At 40.3% G+C, this 22,325-nt stretch overlaps 1 long non-coding RNA gene across 7 annotated transcripts in view; it reads left to right on the forward strand.

Moving 5' to 3' along the window:
- LOC138436781 (uncharacterized) overlaps positions 1-22,325 on the forward strand; it is a 60,791-nt gene that overhangs the window by 4,144 nt on the left and 34,322 nt on the right. For 4 of the 7 annotated variants that reach the window (XR_011255595.1, XR_011255592.1, XR_011255593.1 and 1 more), the window contains exons 4-5: positions 10,994-11,058; positions 13,468-13,648. This is a non-coding gene — a long non-coding RNA (uncharacterized lncRNA). The remainder of the gene's footprint in view (positions 1-10,993; positions 11,059-13,467; positions 13,649-22,325) is intronic. The other 3 variants (XR_011255594.1, XR_011255596.1, XR_011255597.1) reach the window with 1 other exon arrangement.

The following is a 22,325-nucleotide window of genomic DNA, read 5'->3' on the forward strand; positions in this document are numbered from 1 at the left end:
TTTTTCCCCTCTCCCCAACCTTCCTGGCCCAGCAGCCATTCTGTAGCTTTTAATATTTGCCCTGTCAACCCACAGCATTTTCCCCCAAAACATGGCTTCTTTTTCTCTTTCTCCTTCATATTTAGCTTTCCGTTTCTCTTTTATTTAAAATTACTGTAAATTAAGAAGGCCTTTCTCGTTACTTTTCAGGATACTATACAGTCCAGTTTAGAAACTTGTCTTACCCACTGTGGGTAGTAACAATTTGACCTCATATGCCGGTAATCCTACATTGGTGTTAGGGAATCAGTGCTTGGTTTCCTCAGAAATAGGAGAAATCTTGTCAGTGTGCAGATTTACAGAAGTGACCAGAATTGGCCTAAGTTCTTCCAATTGGACAAAACATTGCCCAAGGATTCCCCAGGGTCACTCTAACCAAAATGCAGCCTGGAGAACAGAGTGCAGAGAAAAGTTAAAGGGGAAATGAGAACGAATGCAAATAGGAAGTGTAGGATATGAGGAAGGAAAAAAAGGTAGGAGAAAGAAAGAGAGAAAAGAATAGGGCAGAGAAAAGAGAAGGATACAGAATCAGTGGAAAGGAGGTGAGAAGAGCGATCCAGAGGTCTGTTAACCTCTCCTGTGGTGTGGGACAAATCAAGGAAGAGCAGCTAGTATAACTCTTCAACAGTTGATCTTTTCTTATTCTCTATTTCCAGTGTCAGGTAGGGGAAGTTACTTTGTTGCTGCTATCAGTTGGGAATGTGATTAGATGAGGTAATTTTATATTTTATATTATTTTATTGAAATACAGTTGATTTACAATGCTGTGTCAGTAAGAAAGTGTTATATATATATGTGTGTGTATTTTTTTTATTCTTTTCTTTTCTATTATGGCTCATCACTGGATATTGAATATAGTTCCCGGGCTATATAGTAGGACCTTGTTTATCCATTCTGTATATAATAGTTTGCATCTGTGAACCCCAAACTCTTTAACTCATCTCTCGCCTACCCTGCCTCCCTCTTGACAACCACAAGTCTGTCTACTGTGCCTGTGAGTCTGGTTCTGTTTGTAGGTAGGCTTATTTTTGTCATATTTTAAATTCCACATATAAGTGATGTCATATTGTGTTTGTGTTTCTCCTTCTGACTTACTTCGCTTGTATGATAATCTCTTAAGTCCATCCATGTTGCAAATGGCGTTATTTCATTCTGCTTTATGGCTGAGTAATATTCCATTGTATATGTGTACCACCTGTTCTTTATCCATTCAGCTGTCAGTGGACATGTAGGTTGATTCCATGTTTTGGCTATTGTGAATAGCACTGCTGAGAAGTTAGGGATGTATGTGTCTCTTTTCACACTTTTGTCCAGTTATATGCCCAGGAGTAGGGCTGCTGCACCATATAGGTGCCAGTAATTTTAACAGTAGCCTCAGTTCACCTGGGTTACTAAGGAAACGTGCTACAAAATCATGTAATGTATTTGAGGTAAAATTTCATGGTCTTTCATTAGGCAGATACTTACTGATTGCTTGATATGTCCCAAACACTGAGGCTATAGAAATGAATGAGATATTGTCCCTGCCCTCAGGATGTTTATGGTTTGAAGAGGTAGACAGATGAGTAAACAGATTCGCAGTGTAATGTCTTAAAAGTATTGGGATATGAGTAAGCTTTGGTGCTTACCAAGCTATGATGTTCAGAGGAGGCCCTTGATTCAAGCCTTGGAGAGGGAATTTGGGAAGGCAGCTTGGAGAAGTTGTCATTCACTCTGAGTCCCAAGTTGGTAAATTGCATAGTGAAGGGCAGGGAATGGTATTCCAGGCAGACAGAGCAAGAGCCCAAAGGCATAGAGCTCAGTCCATTCAGAAGTGTAACCATTTCACGGAGACATGAAAGATATTTGCATGATTCAGTTTGTGGTAATTATTGTTCTGCTGTTTCAGAAATGTAGATATTGAGACTTGTCTATGTTCATAGAGCACAGTTAAAAATTTTTATTTTGTAGTAATAATTCTCTTTTAAGATGAAGACACTAGAAGTCACATTTCCTATCTAGAGATTTTAAGGACAAAATGTAGGTAAAGCAGAGCTTTTGAATTAGCAAATAATGATTAACTCTGTACAGTAAAAGAAAGCAGCTGCAATGGACAGCATATCCCTTTCTCATCCAGCTTTTGGATTTCTGTTTTCTTTTGTTTTTAAAGGGGAGTGTGTGGACATTTAGGGTCTTTGTTTAGCTGCTTAGGATGTTTGGGGTAGAAAGTAGAGAAATGAGTTCAGGAATAATTGCTACTTATGGCAGAACAAAAGAAATTTGTTTGAGTAGCTCATTTGTCTGATAACACCTACTGAGCACAAGCAAGACTTGGTTAAGGACATTGTTTCAGAGAGACAGTTACTTCAACCAGATAAAACATTTATTCACCATTATTCACTGTGTAAAGTGTGTGGTGTCCATACTAAGAGCATATAAGAGTTTTTTGAGATGTGGATAAAGCTGCATTAAATAGAAACCTTATGTGAATTCATTGCACAATACTGGGATTTAACATAGATTAAAAGAAAAAAAAACAAAACGTGTTATGCGTGGTTTAGAGAAGAATGCTTAGAATATAGTACGTATGTCCATGGTCATTTCTCAGTTCTCTTAATCTCTCAGCAGTGTTTGACCCTCCTTCCTCACTAGTTTCATTTTGCTCTTAGGATGCCACTCCCTTGGTTCTCTTTCTACCTCTCTAGCCCCTTCTCAAATTCCTATGCAACATCGCCCTCCCACCCCCCCCCCCCACACACACACATTCACACACTTTGGGGCTGATTTCTTCTCATCTCATCAGCCTCCAATGATGAAGTACTCACATCACTCCTTGGATCCCTCCTCTGTATACACTCATTTCCTAGGTTCTCTCTTTTAGGAATTTAAATACCATTTATACCTTGAGAATTATAAAGTATATATTACTAGCTTGAATATCTTTCTGTGAACTCAAAGAGTCTAATGTCAGCTGCCTACAGGATAACAGCTTCTTGAACTTGAAGTGAAGTCGCTCAGTAGTGTCCGACTCTTTGCCACCCCATGGACTGTAGCCCACCAGGCTCCTCCATCCATGGGATTCTCCAGGCAAGAACACTGGAGTGGGTTGCCATTTCCTTCTCCAAGGGATCTTCCCAACCCAGTGATTGAACCTGGGTCTACCACATTGTAGCTAGACACTTTACTGTCTGAGCCACCAGGGAAGTCCTTCTTTAACTTAGCGTATTCAAAACATTAACCCTGGAACTTCTCCTCTCAAACCTGTACCTATGTCAGTTTCTCCTCACCTCAGTTTCAGTTTTATAGAGGACTCTTCCTTGACTCTATTCTTTTTTCCCCCCCTTTTTGGGAGAGCTGTGTCACATGGCATGCAGGATCTTAGTTCTCCAACCAGGGATTGAACCCACACGCCTGCAGTGGAAGCATGGTGTCTTAGCTACTGGACCACAAGGGACATCCCTCTTGACTCTGTTTTTTCTCTTTCTTTCATCATCCAATCGACCAACAGGTCCTATGAGCTTTACCTTAAAATACATCCGGAGTTTGAACACTTCTCACCCCCTTCCCTGTTACTATTGGAATATAGTCTTCCTCCTTTTGCTCTCGGTCCCCCAGTCTAATCTTAACAGTGACCAGAGTAATTTTGTGAAGTGTATATCAAATCATGCCACTCCTCTGCTGAATACCATCCACTGAGTCCCACCCAGAATAAACACTAAAGTCCTTAAACTGCTCTACATGGTCTCGTGGGGTCTTCAGTATCACCTCTCCCAGCTGCTCTGACTTCGTCTTCTACCACTCTCCCCTTGTGCTCTGGCCATACTGGTCTCTTTGCAGTTGCTCCAGCAAGCCAAGGCGTGGGACCATGGTAGTTTCTTTTTCTGGAACACTTCTTCCGGATGTCATATGGCTTCCTCCCTTGCCTCCTTCAGGTTCCTGCTCAACTGTCACCTAATCTATGAAGCTTTCCTTGGCCATCTTACCTATAGTAAAAACCATCTCTCCTCTCTGCCTTTCTTGTTTCCTTTCCTGCTTTGTTTTCCTCCTTAGAAACTTATTTCTGTTTGATATACTGTTCATGCATTCATTATTTAGATATTTTGAATGCTACCTACTGTGTGCCAGGCACTTTTAGGAACTCTCTTCTATAGTTTAATATCTGCCACCCATGAACAGAATGTAAATTTCACCCACTTTTTTTGTTCTTTGCTGTATTCCCACCTTCTAGAACAGTAGCTAGCACATAGCAGTTGAATGAATAAATTTATCCATTTTTAAACAGAAATGTATTGAATAAATATTAGTAGAAGGTTGTGTACCAGATAATGAGGGGAAGATCTGTATGAACAAGACATTGTTCCTGCCTCAAATTGCTCACTCTAAAAAATACTTATTTTGAACTGTGCTTTCTAGCGGGATAAAATGATATATCATTTTAGAATTGGGGTGGTAAGAATGGGTGTGCAGTGATATGGTTATCTTCAGAGCCTGCTTTGTTAGGCTGATCAATAATTTGCACTGTTTTGGGGAGGGTAGGGTTGATTATACCTCACTGCATGACTGGCTTTTGGGGTTACAACGTCTCTTTGATCTTGCCTTGTTAGAGCAAGACTTTCTTAAAAATCCTATTAATCAGTCTTGGTTCTTTTTAGGTACCTTCTAGGGGCCTTTTATTGTAACCACTTCCTCTCAGGATTAGAGAAGGAGTTTACTATCTTTACTTTCCTGCATGTCTGAAAATTCTTCTCCAGAGGCCTTGGCCAGACACTAGCTATGTGGTTGTGAACCTCTCTGAACCTCAGTTTCTCTGCCTGTCAAATGGAGATAATGATAAATGACACTAATCTTACTTCTTGTGAGGATTAAGTGACTAAATAATATACTAGTTTTGAGGACAGGAAAGGGGAAGGACCTAGGGAACAATTGTTTTAAAAAGTAAATACTGTTTATCTGTGCTTTATTTTGAAAAACTTAATAAGCATATGTTTCTTTTCTAATGAGAGTAGTGAAGATTTTATTTTTAAAAACAAAGGCTTCAATATATTGTTTTTGTTTTTAAAAACAGACAACTTTTAAAAATAACGTTTACTTATTTTTGGCTGTACTACATCTCTGCTGCTCTGTGTGGGCCTTCTGTAGCTGGAGCAAGTGGGGCCTCCTCTTGGTCAGGGTGTGAGGGCTTCTCACTGTGGTGACTTCTCTTGTTTCGGAGCACAGGCTCTAGGGGTGTGGGCTTTAGTAGTTGTGGCACACAGGCTCAGTAATTGTGGCTCCTGGGCTTAGTTGTACATGGCATGTGTGATCTTTCTGTACCAGGAATTGAACCTGTGTCCCCTTCATTGGCAGGTGGATTCTTACTGTTAAAATAGCCTTATCTAATCTTTGCTGTAACCCTTATCCCTATTTTATAGAAGCAGAGAGATTAGGAAACTTGCTTAAGGTCACACAGTAAGTGGTAGCGCTGGGATTTGAGTAAGCATTCTGGCTCGGGAGCCCCTGCTCCCAACCTCTACACTCTACTGCTTCTATTCCTCTTTTACCTGTTTAAAGTACGTAGTATGGATCAGTAGTGCGGGACTTAGTAGGGCCAGTCCTACTGAAAAATGGGGCAATTTTAACTACTAGACTAAGAATAGAGAGACCTGGGATCTTGTCTTGACTCTGTCGTCAGCTTGCCACATCTAGAACTTTACTTCTCTCAGCCTGTTGTCCGCATTTATTAAACAAAGGAGTCTCTCTGGATGGTCTCTGAGATAGTCCTTCTAGCTCTGATGTTCTGTGGTCGGTCGTATGGAGTGAGGAGGGTAATGCTTGCTCAGCTCCTCGATTTGACACATTGGTATCTGTGAGATTTGAGGGAGTTTGCTTCGTGCAAATGGAGATGCTAGATTTCAGGGCAAAGAATGAGCTGCCTTTCTGAGGAAGGTAGATCGGAGCTCCTTTTTTTAAGGCTGGTTGCTAAGGGAACCTAGCCTCTGGCCAGCGACAAGCAGGAATTCTTCGGTTGAGAGTGGGGAGCAGATAACTAAAACAAGCAGCACATTTAGGTTTCACTTTCCACCCCCACCCCCACTCCCCACAGCTGCTGCTAGTTTCAGACAGTTTCTACGTTAGGCATTGTTTTAAGTGCTTTATAAAGTATGGTAATATTTAATCTTCTTAGTAATCTTATGAGATTGGTACTATTATTTGGGTTCTAAATTTATAGACAATAAGAGTGGTAAATAGAGTTAAATAATTTGTCCACTTTTACGTAAGTGAAAAGTGGTACCACATCCATGAAATTGAACTGGCTTCTTTTGGTCGGAGCTTGAAAAAAAATGCAAAGGAAAAATTCTTTAGTTGTTTATTAGTGGTTTTTGTTTTATTTATTTGCTTTATTTAGAATGATAGACTCTTGGCATTGGAAAGGGTCTTTGAGGTAATAGAGTCAGTCTCCTTGTCTCCAGTCTCCCATTCAGTTACAGGATTGCTTTCTATAGTCCCATGACAGATATGATCATTTAAACTATTTTTGAATAGTTCCGTTGCTGGGAAGCTCATCACTTCTCAAGGAATCTAATTATATATATGTGTGTGTGTGTATATATATATTTTTAATTTTCCATTTGTTATTACAGGATATTGAGTATGTCCTACGCTATACAGTAGGACCATGTTGTTTATCTGTTTTATATATAGTTGTTTGTGTCTGCTAGTCCCAAACTCTTTATTTATCCCTCCTGTACCCGTTTTCTCTTTCGGTAACTATAAGTTTGTTTTCTATGTCTGTGAGTCTGTTCTTGTTTTGTGAATAAATTCGTTGGTATCTATTTTAGATTCCACATGTAAGTGATATCATGTGGTATTTGTTTTTTTCTTTCTGACTTCACTTAGTACGATAGTCTCCAGGTCCATCCATGTTGCTGCAAATGGCATTATTTTGTTATTTTTAATGACTGAGTAATATTTCATTGTGTATATATATTGCTTACATATATGCATCTATTGATGGCCATTTAGGTTGTTTCCATGTCTTGGCTATTGTACAGAGTACTGCTGTGAACATTGAGGTGCCTGTATCTTTTATTTTTTTCATTGTCCAGAGAAATTTAACAGGTTTATTTATAATTGCTATAAAGTTGAACTGCTGAAACTTGTTCACTGAAACATTTTGACTTGCTTTAATGCCTTTATGTCCCTGCATTTGTATTAAAAATTCACACACAAATGAAAATGGAAAAACTGCCAATACCTGATTTCTGTATTCTGTTTTTCCATATGCAAACATATATTTAGGTATGTTTTGACCCTATAGGAAAAAAAAAATCTAATGTTCAGAACTTCCAATAATAGGAAGAAGAGAAAAAAATATTTTTAAAGAATGAAATATTTCCCATCAGAGTGGATTCTTAAGCATGTTTTCCATGTATGTGGCGTGCTAGCTGGATGTCACTTGGCATAATTGTTGCATGTTTGGCACGGATAACACACAGGTTGGTGTCTTCAAAACAGCTGACCACAGATAGATTTCACTTGCCTCTTTCGAAGGACCAGTAGCTGCACTCTAGAAGTGCAAATCTGTTTTGAAGTCCCGAGCAACTTCCCACACTGGAAGGAAAGTTGGTGAATCAGGAATTCAGTGGACTTCTGATAATTCTAATTCATGGAGTGCTGCAATACCAGGCCTGTAATGAAGAGATTTCTTCACCCTTGCAATAGAGGGCATACTCTTTGTGAGAGGCTTTTGTAGCCAGTTGGTTCCTTAGTGCTTTACCACAAGTGAATTTGCAGGCTGTCTGCTTTGTATGAGCCATGGTATAGAGACCTTCTTACTTAACCTTATTCCCTTCAGCTGGAACTCAGTTGCCTGTATACTTTTGAATTAGAGTTTTCTCTGAATATATGTCTACTAGTAGGATTGGTGAATAATATGGCAACTCTGTAGTTTTTTAAGGAACCTCCAGTTGTTTCCATTATGGCTGCACCAATTTACATTCCCATTCACAGTGTAGGAAGTTTCCCTTTTCTCCATACCCTCTCCAGCATTTGTTATTTGTAGACCTTTTTAGTGATGGCACATTCTGACCCATGTGAGGTAATTCTTCATCGTAGTTTTTAAGTAAAAGCATTTATTTATTTGGCCGCCCTGGGTCGTAGTTGCGGCATACGTGATCTTTGTTGTGTCATGTGGGATCGTTTGGTGCACTGTGTGGACTCTTCTGGTTGTGGTGTGTGGGCTCAGTAGTCGTGGCTCACAGGCTTTCTAGTTGTAGCACACAGACTTAGTTTCTCTGGGGCATGTGGGATTTTAGTTCTCCAACCAGGGATTGAACTGGTATCTCCTGCATAGCAAGGCAGATGCTTAACCACTGGACCACCAGGGAAGTCCCTTCATTGTAGTTCTGATTTGTATTTCTCTAATATTTGGGCTTCCCTTGTGGCTCAGCTGGTAAAGAATCCACCTGCAATGTGGGAGACCTGGGTTTGATCCCTGGGTTGGGAAGATCCCCTGGAGAAGGGAAAGGCTACTTACTCCAGTATTCTGGCCTGGAGAATTCCATGGACTGTATAGTCCATGGGGTCGCAAAGAGTATTTCTCTAATAATTAGCAGTGTTGAACATCTTTTCATGTGCCTATTGGCCATCTGTATGTTTTCTTTGGACAAATGTCTGTTTAGGTCTGCCCATTTTTTGATTGGGTTGTTTGATTTTTTGTTACTGAGTTGTGTGAGCTGTTTGTGTATTTTGCCAATAAAGCCCTTGTCAAGTGTGTTATTTGCAAATATTTTCTCCCATTCTGTAGATTATCTTTTCATTTTGTTTATGGTTTCTTCCATTATATTGTTGAGTAGCTCTTTTTGATAGAAAATTATTTCTTGTTTTGAATTGAAATCTAATTGCGATCTGTTCTCATCGGTTATAGCCTTTATCTTCCATATCCAATTGTGAGAATGTTTGAAGACACTCTTCCTATTTATAAGGAATATTTGCAGTTTTCTCATAGCATCTAAGCTTGCAGTTCAGATTGGTCAGCACAAAAGCGATCTGTCTCTCTCACTGTTTGCAAGTGCAGCCTTGCACTTCTTGTGATTAGTTAGCACAAAATGTGGGCCGTTCCCACATTCTTGGAGAACAAATGGATAGTGAACTGAATCTGTTCAATTCGCTGCGAGTCTGGCAGATTTGCAGTTCTCTGCTCAGAATCTCTAGGCCATCAGGCTGTAGCCCCCGTATATACTGCAGTGCCCGTATATACTGCCAGAGATCACAAAATGTCGGGAAGTTTATCCGGGCACTTGATGAAACTGCATTTACTTCGTCAGGCCACTAGGTGATGAGCAACTCACAAACCCGACTGTCAGGGAGGGTTGTGAATAGGACAGTTTCTCTTTGTACTTGGAAACACTGTCTGAAGTCACCTAGTAAATTTCATTAAATGGTTTTTCTTGGGGGGAGGAGAAACATGTCTCACGTATTCTTTGTCTTTCTCAGCTTTGATTCAATTTTAAATATTAATTGGAGGGGGGACGGCTGCGCTCCGCAGCATTCCTATATCAGGGATCAAATCTGTGCCCCCTGCAGTGGAAGCACAGAGTCTTAACCTCTGGACTGCCAGGGAAGAAGTTCCTTAAATATTAATTTGACTAGGACACTTTGAGTGATTTTTTTTTTTTTTTTAAGAAAAGGGGCTTAGATGCCACTTTCAGGGTCCATGTATTTATTTACTTTGTGGGTGTGTATCTTGTACCTTCATGTGTGAATGATGTCAGCTAGGTTTAAGATTCTTGAATAGTAGTCCTAGTCTCTACGAAGTGTGGCTTCCCAGATGGTGCAATGGTAAGGAATCTGCCTGCCAATGCAGGAGATGCAAGAGACGTGGGTTCGACTTTTGGGTCAGGAATATGCCCTGGAGTAGGAAGTGGCAAGCCACTGCAGTATTCTTGCCTGGAAAATTCCATGTGCAAAGGAGCATGGTGGGCTACAGTACAATGGGTCGCAAAGGGTTGGATAAGACTGAGTAACTGAGCACACACACTACAAAGTATATAGCTTTCTATTGTCTAATTTCTAGTGACTAAGATTAAAAGTCCAGTTTCAATAGGATTCTTTTCCCTTTGTAAGTAATAGCCACTTGTCTTTGAAAGTTTGTTTTTTCTTCATGCTTAGTGTTTTATCATGATAGATTTAGATATGGTATTTAAAAAAAGAACCTCTGCTTGCCACTTGATGAACCTTTTAGACTTAAAAACCTAAGTTTTTTCTCAGTTAAGGGAAGTTTTATTGCTTTCCTTATGTCTGTTTCCAACCCCCTTACTTTGTAGATGAAGAAACTGAGCCCAGAAAGGTTAAGTGACTTACCTAAGGGTCACTCAGGTAGTTAAAATGAATCTCAAGAAAATAAACTGACTCTTTTAATGAGGTACACTTTCATTGTATTCACTATTGCTGTAGTGAGAGAGCCATCATGAACTGATTGGTGATTTTTTAGTGGGACAAGAGTTTTTCCAAGGGTTCATGAGAAGATGAAGACAGAACAGGGGGTGATAGAATTCGTTACTATTACAGTGTGGCCCATGTGAATGACTGCAGAATTAAGAAATCCCCCCAATACCCCAGCTATTGGAGATACCCCAAAGCTCTAAAATTTAATAAAGCCAAGAAGTTTTTTGAGTATTTGGAGAACTATATTTTTAGTTGTCAGCTGTAGGATTATCATGGTCATTCTCTGTTGTAAATATTGGGAAATGTATAAATGGCATCTGAAGGCTTGGAGACAGACATCATTAACTGCCTTATCAGTGGTCTGGTTTCTGTTTTGAATTCCAGCATGGGACCCTTTTCTCCTGGGAACCACCTGTTCTTGGGCTCTGTTGATCTTTGGATTTCCCCAGCCCTTCAGTCCCTTTCAGTTTTGAAATGAAACCTACCCCAGAGGGTGAGGTCAGGTACCGAGAGGACTTTGACAGCTCACACCAGATTGTTTTCTTTTCAGAGTTGTTCGGTATGTGACTATGTGATGCGTGAGGCACAGCAGGCTGTGATAGAGACTAATTGACGGTGAGTCAGCTATTGGGTAAGACCTAGGCAGTGTCATCTCTTTGGGTAGCCAGGAAAACATGTAGACCAAATATATCGTCTTTCATCCTCAGGAGGTTAAGAGCACAATCACCAGAGATCTGTCATGATTTCTCTGCCTTTGGTTTATTGATGAAGGAAAGGCTTTATTTCAGTGTCCTTGCTCCTCATTTGTAGAACCTTCTTTCTTTTCAGGAAGGAGCCAAGTCCCTGGTCTCTTTCTGCTGTTCCAGAAATTTTCTAACCTTTCACGCTGTGCCTCCTGCAGTTGCTGCTTTGATCTGCAGTGACTCCTCTAGATATGCCTAGACAACCTTCCACCATGCCCCAGCCCCTTCATAGAACGCAGCTTCCCCTCTTCCTTTTGCTGTGAATGTGGTTTCCACCATATTGTCTCACTGCGCTTCGTATCTTCATGAGTGGGGCTGACGATCTCTTCAGCTTGTCCCACACTGCATCCCCTGATTTTGTCTGACTGTCCCCCAGCCTCATCCCCCAGCACTGCAGAGCTGCTTCCAGATCTTCAAGTACTTTTTCCCTTTTGAGATTGCTGCTGGCCAGCAAGGCCACCTGATTCCTGTCTTTGAAGCTGGCGTCTTCACACTCATTCTCTCATATTTGTTCAGGACTTAGGCATTTCACCCTCCTCCAGGGGTTCTGGCCCAGTCTAGGGGAACTGTGGCCAGACTTGGTCTGGGGCCAAGGATTCAGGCTAGAGCATAGAATTAGGGGGTTTGGTGTTAACTTCTCAGACATGGAGAGATGGCAAGCCGGAAGATTTAAACATCAAGGCCAGTCGAGGGTGGAAGAAACAGAAAGTTTAGTATTTGAAGTAAAGGATGTCCTTTGTAGGCTCCCTCTTTTCCAGTGTTTCAAAACTGAGTTATTTTTTTAAAACAGTTTTAGGTTCATAGCAAAATTGAGAAGGTGCAGGAATTCCCGTTTTTTTTTTTGAAAAACTGATCTTTAATTTTGTAGACAATATAATAATATAGTCTAAAAAAATCAAAACATGTAGGTTTTTAAAAAGGTTTTTGAAAGTATTTTTACTTCAGATTGAAAAATGAACAGCTTCCACACTGTCCATTGGAAGATACACAGTATTCATGAATACAATGCTGGTCAGTTGAGGAAAGGTACAGGCTTCAATTTCTCCTTTATGCTTTTCTTTTAGAAAGATACTATATCAAAAAGAAACTTCAGCAGTACAAAGAAAACTATTTTCCCAAAAGTTTATGCAAACCTAAGTTTCCCAGTGGAATCAATATTATCCTCCAGCTGCCACCACCTTAATAGAACCTCATGCTTATTAGAACACTAATAGCTGCACCAAGACAAAGAGTACATTTACTTTCAACCGTGAGGGTTATTCTTTAAAAAATGTAACATAGATCTCTGCAAGTAGTGTCTGAAATAGACAGCTAATACTGGATTTAATATTATTTTACAAATAATTGTTCTCTTAGCAGTAAATTTAAGTCTACACACTCACAGTAGTGTTAGAAAATAAATACTATGATTATGTACTAGTTATGACAGACTAGTTTCAAAAAACAAAAGCTCAACATCTTGATAAAAATTCTCATCAGAATAAAATGTGACTAAAATTTAAAATATTGTCGAAATCACACTACATTTAAAATCTTCCACAATTTACACAAGTATGAATTTCCGGTTTTGGAGCACCTTTTTCTGTTGTGAATTAAAATATGAATATGTTAAAAACTGTTAATTTCAAAACCTTATAGGTGTTTTAAATACTCCTGCTGTCCTATTTCAATTATTTCTGTATTCCCAGAGTGAAGTTGCTCAGTCGTGTCCGACTCTTTGCAACCCCATGAACTGTAGCCCACCAGGCTCCTCCATCCATGGAATTTTCTAGGCAAGAGTACTGGAGTGGGTTGCCATTTCCCTCTCCAGAGGCAACCTGTTAAGTTTAGAATGTACCTCCCAGACTTTGTGTTTTCATACATACGTATGAACCCAGAAAAAATTTAAAGTGCTATTTTTGTGTTTTATTTATTTACACAAATGGGGTCACATTTTATGTATCATTCATGTATTTCTTTCTTTGATTCAGTAATGTGCCTTGACAGTATTCCATATTGGTACATGAAGATAGGTCTCATTCTTTTTGGCTACCGTATAGTGTTTCATAGACTAGATGTATTATGTTTTATTTACCTTTTTTCCTATTGAGGGACATTAAGGTATTTCTAATTTTCTGTTGTCAGTGATTCTTTTTGTCTTTTTAAAACTTTTTTTGGTTTCTCTTTTTTCTTATGTAGTTTAAATTTTTTTATTTTTTATTGAACTTTTTGTGGTTTAAAAATCATCATTCTGTTTCTAGGCCTTTTTTTTTCCATTTTCTTTTCTTCTTATACTCCCTAGGTGGTCTCAGCCTCTCTGACCACTTCAGTTACCGTCTGCACGTGGATGATGCCCAGATCACTCTCCAGACCAGACTATCCAATTGTTCACACGGACAACTTCACTGGGACGTTTTGAAGACTCAGCAGAATGCAGCTCCTGCTCTGCCTCTCTTGCTTCTCCTCCAGTGTCCTGTCACGTGGTAAATAGCACCACCACCCATGCAGTTGCTGGGCCCAAAGCCTAGTGGTCATTCCAAGTCCTCTCTCCGCTTCCCAGCTGACAGCCAGCCTGTCATAGGACTTGTCCTCCCCAGTATTTCTTGGATCCAGTTGCTTTCTTCTTCCTTGCTGCTGTCCTGTACCTTAGTTTTCTAAGTTATAAAATATAGTATTTGTGAGGATTTAAATGAATTAATGTATGTAAAATGCTTAGAACAATGGATAGGCATCTAGAATGTGCTGTGTGAGTATTAGCTATTATCACCATTGTTATTGTCTGCTTTTTGTTCCTCTTAATGTTCTGTTCAGTTCAGTCGCTCAGTCGTGTCCGAGTCTTTGCGAACCCATGACCTCCCTGTCCATCACCAACTCCCGGAGTCCACCCAAACCCATGTCCATCCACTTTCATTTCTGTCTCCAGTCTTGATTTTATTCTCCTCTACCTTGATTCCATTCTCCACAGTGCAGCCAGAGTGATTTTTATAAAATGTAAGAATGATCATGATCTAACTCCTCTGCATGTATGTACTCTTACCACACTTAGAATGCTTTTCCCCTTGATTTTTGAATGGCTCATTCCTTTTTATTTAGATATACCTACTTTTATTTTTTTATTATTTAAAATTTTTTTGACTGTGCCATGTGGCATATGGGATCTTAGTTCAACTAGATATTGAACCTACACCCCCTGCATTGAAAGTGCAGAGTCTTAACCACTGGACCACCTGGAAGTCCCTGGATAGCTACTTCTAAATGTCATCTCCTCAGAGAGGCTTTCCCCTGACCACCTAATGATTATGAAGTAGCCCCTTATATATGTATATTCCAGGACATCACCTATTTATTTCTTTACATAGCACTTGCTCATAAGTGATATTTTTCTAGTTTAGCCACATATTTCTTTATAGTTTCCACCAACTGGAATGTAAATTCTCTGAGAGTAGGGATATTGTCTGTTTTATTTTCAGCAGTAAAACAGAACAATGCCTGGCACATTGTAAGCATTCAGTGAATACTTGTTAAGAGAATGATAAAACAGCTTCATATGTCTTACAAGACCCTCTTCTTGGTCTCTCCAGCATCATCTGCCATGGTGTACTCTCTACCTTGACCTCCCCAGGTCATCCCCAGGTCTCTTCAGTTAAGCTTTCTTGCTGGAGGGACTTTACATAGGCTGTTTAATCTGCTCAGAACATGCTTCCTTAAATGCCCCGCCACTGCCTGGGTATCTCCTATCGATCCTTGGTCATGGCCACGGGGACTTGGCCATGAAAGGGGCATGAGTACCTAGGATCATGGTTGAGGATCTGAATAGGCGGATTGTTTGAGTGTTTGATGGCAGAATAGCGGAGAGTGGAGTGCAATCCTAAGCAAGCAGGGAAAGAAGCAAAAGGCTTAGGGATAATAAGATGAGGCAAGGATGAAGTTGGAAGCTGAATCATTAGGTGAAAAACCTAGAGAATCAGGATCATGGGTGGAGTATAAGAAGGGATAGGGCAAGCAGTTCAGGATTAAAGCCATAAATAATCTTTGGAATTACTAAAATTACCTTCTAGCATTGTTACTTCTTTAGTGTAAAACCAGCTGTTGGATTATAGGAAGGATCAGGTAGTTAACACATAAAAGTTTGAACTAAATTTTGTGTTGCTTTGTGTTTCATATGCTACTTAAAGTCAAATCCCCAGAAATCCTATCTTACCTTACCCTGCCCCTGCTTTAATTTCTGCTCCTAGGAGCTTACCTTCCCTCCTTTTAAATGTATTAGGCTCAACTCGCTCATATTTTTAATAAGTTTCCTGTACAGAAGCCTTCAGCAATCTCCATGCTCCCTTCTGGTAGGCTGAGGGTTCTCCCTTCAGGTATGGTGAGCAGTCCTTCAGGCTATCTCCTCCCTCCAAATTAAGCATAGGAGCTAGTCTCAGGAGTTCAGGACTTCCTGCGTAACCTGAATCTGTGGAATTTCTCTCTGAAGTTTGAGGGACATGGGAGTGTAGAATATAGGGTGGGACTCTTGGTGAGGCCTAGTAAAGAGTAGTGAAAGGCTGGCTGGGTGTGCATGGATGGTAGGATCTGAAGGTTGAAGGCAGTGGGCTTCAAAGTTTCTTACCTGGAGTTGTCCTAGAGTTTATGGCAATGTTAGAGGGCTCTGATGTGCCAAGTAAGGAATCTTGGTGAGTAGGGCTAGTTATTACCCTTTAGAGGTGTTCTATATGTTTTTCTGGTAGCCTGGTGCTCTTCTACAGCCTGACCAGTAACTGGCATTGTGGTGGATGCTAAAGGGGAATCACTGGGATAGAAACAGTACTTACTGATTAGTGGTGTTGTCTCCCTTATGATGGTTGGATGGAGTGCTTGTCTGCACATACTGGACATCCAAGGCCCAGTCAGCTGGTCTGTGTGAGATGAATCCTCTGCACTCCCCTCCTAGTGCTTCCTGGGAAAACTCAATGTAAGGCAGCTGGAGATCATGGCCATCGTTAGTGATTGCCCCAAAAGTGCTACCTGTCTTTGATTCCTCTGCTCTCTAATCCCCATGCTCTGATGTCCTGCCTTCTATTTTCTGCTTTGGGGGCCTTCAAATTTCATAAGCCCTTCTGACTCCTTTTTTAGTTTATTTCCTGCCCAGCTTGAGTCTTGGCTCTGTGCAGTCTCCTGGTTTTGACATTGCCAGTCAGCTTTCCTCCATTAGCCCTATTCCTAGAGCTATGGTTTTGAGGCTTTAATATATCAGCATTACCCATGGAGGCAAGTGTTGAAGAGTTGGATACTTATCTAAAATGCAGATTCCTGGGAGAATGGACACATGTATATATATGGCTGAGTCACTCTCTTATGCACCTAGAACTGTCACAACATTGTTAATCGGCTGGCTATACTCCAGTATAAAATAAAAAAGGCAAATTCCTGGTCTTTACTCCTGCTATCCTGTTTAAATTGGTATGGGTGGTAAGCAGGAATCTGTATTTTGATTGGCCTTCTAGGTGACTCTCACACCAGTCATCATCTACAGACCGTATTTGGAGAAACTCTGACTTAGAGGACTCTTTTGACCACCTTCCCCTTAACCCTCCCCTAAAGAGGAGGGAAAAGGATTTGAACTCTTTACTTGGATCCTGAGGTCCCAGGAAACTTAGACTGTCACCGGTCATCCAGTGAGGACAGTGGATAACTGTCTCTGTGTACCTCATCTTCTCATTGCTGGTGGTAGGCACACATTCCCAGTGAGGCAGACTCTACCTGGTAAGAGGGCCTTAATGACCCGGTAGACTGCAGGTCAGTAGCTCTGGAATATACTGGGGACTTAGGCTTTGGACTGAGAAAGCAGAATGGAACATAGACTTTGAAGGCTGTCAACTGCACTTCAGATTTGCCTCTGGGATGCTTGTCTCTCTGTACACAGTGACCGTGCCCTAATGTAGGCTGTCTTTTGGTCTCCAAGCTATTGTCACTCCCTATTGCAGCCATCCTCTAAAAAGCTTCTACTGTCCTTAAAAAACAACCCAGCCTCGTCTCTCCTTTTAAAGTCCTGTGTTGCATTTGTGTTACCTATACAGTCAGGTCCAGATGTCTCAGGTTGGAACAAAGTCTTGCACATTTTGGCTCAAATTGTGGCCTACAAGGCCTAGTAAGATCTGGTTCCTCCCTGTATTTCAAGTCTCATTTCAAGTCCCTCTTCCCCTTATCTCCTGCATGCATCATCACCTGCTTTCAGTTCTCTGGCTTCAGGCCTTTGCCTAGAATACTGTTTACCCTGTTCTTCACCTCATTATCCTTTGCCTTTAGGTTTCAGTTGAGCACTATCTCATTTTGGAGGTCTTTTTTGGCCTCTCTATGTAAAGCACACCACATTATTATAGCACCCTGTTTGCTTCCACTAGACCACTTAACTGCTTTTTACTCTTTCTCTCTTACTACACTATAAGCTCCATGAGGACAGGGACCTTCTTGCTCATGATTCTGTCTTCAGTGCCTAGTGTGTAGAGGTACTCAATAAGGAGTTGTTAATTAAGTTGCCTTTCACCTTCTTATTAGTACCTGCGATGGCACTTTGTGGCTCTGCACAGTTCTTACCCTGGGCATGTGTGTTGTTACCTCTGCCAGAGGCAGCCTTTCTCTCGTTGACTGATCAGATTCCTTCTTCTTGTTTACCACTTCTCTGAGCAATTTCTGGACTTCCCCAGGCAGTTCTAATTCAATAGAGAAAGTACTTTGGTCCTCTTGAATGGACTTTTCACCCTGTATGGCAATTTTCCTTATGTGGGAGATACAGGGCATTGCCCTTGGTCTACAGATGACAAGCCAGAGGCTCTGAGAAGTGGATTAACTTGGAATAACTGAGATTGAAACCCTGTGAGTCTATAGAGCCCTCAGTCGTTCTGTCTTACTGTGCTTTCTCTAAAAGACACCAAATAGCAGACTCAGAGACTCTGAAGTGAAGGAGGTGTTTTTAGAAAAAATTACTTAAGTAATGAATGGGTGTGTGTATGTATGTATGTATATTTTTAATTTTCTGAGCATTAAATACAGTAAAGGGTAGAAGTGGTTCCCCCTCATCAGAGGTTTTGCTTTTGGCAGTTTCAGATACTTCAGGTCTGAGAATATTAAATGGAAAATTCCAGGAATAAACAATTCGTAAGTTTTTAATTGCATGTTGTTCTCAGTAATGTGATGAAATCTTGTGCCATCCTTCTCCTTCCTGTTCAGGATGTGAATCATCCTTTAGTTCAGCATACCTACGCTGTGTATGCTATAGGAAAAAACATAGTATATATAGGGTTTGGTATTGTCCGTGGTTCCAAGATTTGGAATGTATCCCACACAGATAAGGGAGGACTGCTATATCATTGACAAACCATTTATAAAGATAGATGATAGAATGAAGGATGAACAAAGTATTCAGAGGATGGTGTGTGTATTCCGTTTCTTCATCAGTCATACCTTTGGTGATTCCTTGTGACAACCACAACATACAGCCTAGTGGAGATGAGCCTAAGTGAAGCACTGTTAAATTCAAACTAAAGCAAATGACAGTTATCATTCATAGTTGGGTTTCCCAGGTGGCGCTAGTAGTAAAGAACCCGATTGCCAATGCAGGAGACATAAAAGATGTGGGTTCAATTCCTGGGTTGGAAAGATCCCCTGGAGAAGGGCATGGCAACCCACTCCAGTATTCTTGCCTGGAGAATCCTATGGACAGAGGAGCCTGGCAGGCTAAAGTCCCTAGCATCGCAGCGTTGGACATGGCTTAGCTCACAGCACAGTTGCTTGGAAGTATTACGAAGGGTAAAATCTGAACATTTTTGTTGTGGGGGAAAAGTATGCAAAAATTGGTGTGCAAAGCTGTTAACACATTTGGATAAAAAATATCTTACTGTATGTTGATAAGGGACTAGTTGATATGGTGGATAGCACCATATTATATAGCACTTAAAAAGATATACCCACCTTTTCACACACATGTGCACACACACACAATACATAGATACGGAGCAATCTCTAAGGTCTATTGTTAAGAGAAAACTAAAGCAAGCAAGATAAGAGTTTATGGCATGCTAGTATTAGTATTTGTATGAAAAAAGGAGAGGACTCTATATACTGGCCAGGAAAAGACTACTTCTGGAGGTTTGTTTCTGTGTTTTTTTTAACCTTCCTGTGTTGCTGAAATTTTTAACCCCTGTGTACATTGGCTTTTTAAAAAATTGTGATAAAAACACATAAAATTTACTATCTTATCTGTCTTAAACTTTACAGCAAAGAAATCCTTTTTTCTAGTGAATGATTCCCAATTTTATGTCTTGGATTTTTGTATTTCAGATTTTTCTTGAAGTAAGACACATTTCTACTAAGAATAGGACAAAAGGGAGATTGTGCTTGAAATTGAAGATACCTATGTGTACCATTTGTCTAACATCATTTACCCCTCCATTTGTGTCACTTGCACCACTCTTGCACTGGAAATCTTACTGCTCCTCCCCTCTTTATTGGAGAGTAGTTGATTTACAATATTATAAAGTGTCAGGTGTACAGCATGGTGTACAAATTATACTCCAAATTATACTCCATTTTAAGATAGCTGTTATAATGGCTGCAATTCCTTGTGCCATGCAATGTATCCTTTTTGCTTATCTACTTTATACGTAGTAGTTTGTATCTGTGATCCCTAATTTGTTCCTCTCCTCTTTGGTAACCACTAGTTTGTCTTCTGTATCTGTCAGTCTACTTCAGTTTTACATATACATTGGAGTTGCCTTTTTCAGTGACAGGTTTCTTGTGTGTTGATTTTGTCTTTCTAAATAGAGTAAAATTCTTGCAAGCAGGAGGCATGTCTTACGATTATATCCTATAGTGATAAGCATAATAGCTGCTCAATAACTGCATATTCAGAAAAGACTAGAGAGAGTTAGATAAAGAAAGAGACTCTTCTGCTGAAGCGATGATTGCTTTGGTTTTTCTCTGATTCACCTTACACTTCACTAGTGAAGAATTTCTTCTACTTACAGACTAAATGTGTTCAAGATTTGTGTGTGTGTTTGTGTGTGTGTGTGTGATGTTACCTTCTGAAAGCCGTGTGTGTGTGTGTGTGTGTGTGTGTGTGATGTTACCTTCTGAAAGCCCAGGAGAGAGAGCAGAAGCTGGAATGGGGCCTTGAGGCTGTGGCCTGATAGTAGTAACATAGTGATTCTTCTGTGTTGTAGCCTGGAGGAGAGTCTCAGATTTTTACCCTCAACCTAATTTTAAGCCTGGATATTCAGCTATCACCTGGGTAGCTGGACCTGTATGAGCTTTAAGTGTCTAAATTTAGTAGCATATAATAGGAATGTTTGATAAGAGTAATTTGTCATTTTTGGTGTAAGTATATGAAAGCTCTTAACATAGAGCCTAGCATAGAGTAGGTATCCAAAAGGCGACAGATAGTGTTTGAGAAATATTTTGAAATAGTCAAGTCTTTCCCTAGGTTCCCTATCTCTATTCATGTGCCTCCATGGTTACCCTCAGGCTAAAGAAGTAGGGAATAGCAACATGGATTCCACCTTTAGGAAGTTGCCAGTTTCTTGTTTGTGGCTTTATGCTCAAACCAGAAGTATATTCTGCTTCCACATATTTGAGAGCAAAATATCTGGACCTAGGGATATACTCGAAACTGCATCCCAGCTGAAAATGTTCCTATCAAACTGGCATGGCTGGTCACCTCGGGAAGCTTTCTTGGTGGAGACCTGGCCTGAGAAACTTAGTGGGGAAGTCTTTATCTCTAGGGTGTCATGGCATAGCCAGGGTAGCTTGTTGGGTCCGGGCATGGAGGGAGGGATAAGTAGGGGGCAAAAAGGGCTCAGCTCTGTGTCATTTTCTCCTCCAAGGAAGATGTGGGCACTGGTATGCCAGGGGCAGTGTTCTGGCCTGCTGTGGCTTGTCACTGCCCTATGAATGAGTCAGTCTTGCTCTTGGCTCCCCTGCAAGGCCGTTGGGGTATAGTAGGAGCTGGACTAGAGAATCTAAATCAGATAGACTTGCTTCATATCCTAGAGATTTGCAGGGAGGAAATACACCTCCCAGGATGTTTCCCGTGTGCTGAGGTAGAGGAATCTGAATCTCTGGGGGCTTCCCTCCATCCATGTTATGACCTCTCAGCTTTTCTTCATCTTTAACTTTTATTCCTTTCATACTATCACTGTCCTGGCTTCTGGGAAGAGCAGGAGGATGGGGAGAGTTAATGAACTTGTGGGGCTCTGTGGATTTGCTGTCCTTATAATCCTTTCTGGATCAAAGCGTAGGTGTGCAGAGGAGAGTGAATGAGTAGGTGGAAGAACAAACATATGCTGCCCGTACCACTTATCTGGCACTCAGCCTAGACCCTTGCTTGGTATTATCAACCTTTCTGTGTTGTTTTCTTTCCCATTTAGAGCGTAACCATGTGCGCACATGTATTAATAATTTCACATGAATGGATCCATACCTTAATACTGTTTTTCTTCTTTAAAACTGTCCTGTAATCCTTTTCTCCTTTTTCCCCCTAGTTTCATTGAGATATAATTGACATGTAACATTGTGTATGTTTAAGGTGTGCAGTGTGATGATTTGATATGATTACCACAGTATGGTTAACACATTCATTACCTTACATAATTACCTATTTTTTGTGTGTAGTGAGAATCTTTTTTTGTTGGATTGTGTGTTATAGACATCTTTTCATGTCAGTAAACATAGAATTAATAGCTGAATTATATTTCCAAGTATGGATATACCATAATGCATATTACTTAGTATTTAATCTGTTTATCTCATCTCTAATCAGCAGGGCCTTCCCTGATGCTCTTACTTCAAGTTGTAACAATCCCCCTTCCTTTACCCTCTCCCTTCTCTCCTTTACTTTTCTTTATAGTGTTTACCCCAACATGCTATACTACTTTTTTTTCTTATTTATTGCCTAACACCCTTCATTAGAATGTAGACTCCCTGAAAATAGGGATTTTTTTTTTTAATCTACTTTTTCTGTACCTATAGCTTAGTACCAGCTCCAGGTATACAGGTGGTGCTCAATAAATATTTTCTGAATGAATGAATTTGTTGGATTTTTGGTATGCCCATTGAGGTTTATATCTGCGATATTATATACATTCTTTAGAAAATACTTTGGTATGTAATCTTTATACTCTTGTCTAT

Source organism: Ovis canadensis, chromosome 3, assembly GCF_042477335.2.
Source record: "Ovis canadensis isolate MfBH-ARS-UI-01 breed Bighorn chromosome 3, ARS-UI_OviCan_v2, whole genome shotgun sequence".
Classification (NCBI taxonomy): Eukaryota; Metazoa; Chordata; class Mammalia; order Artiodactyla; family Bovidae; genus Ovis; species Ovis canadensis.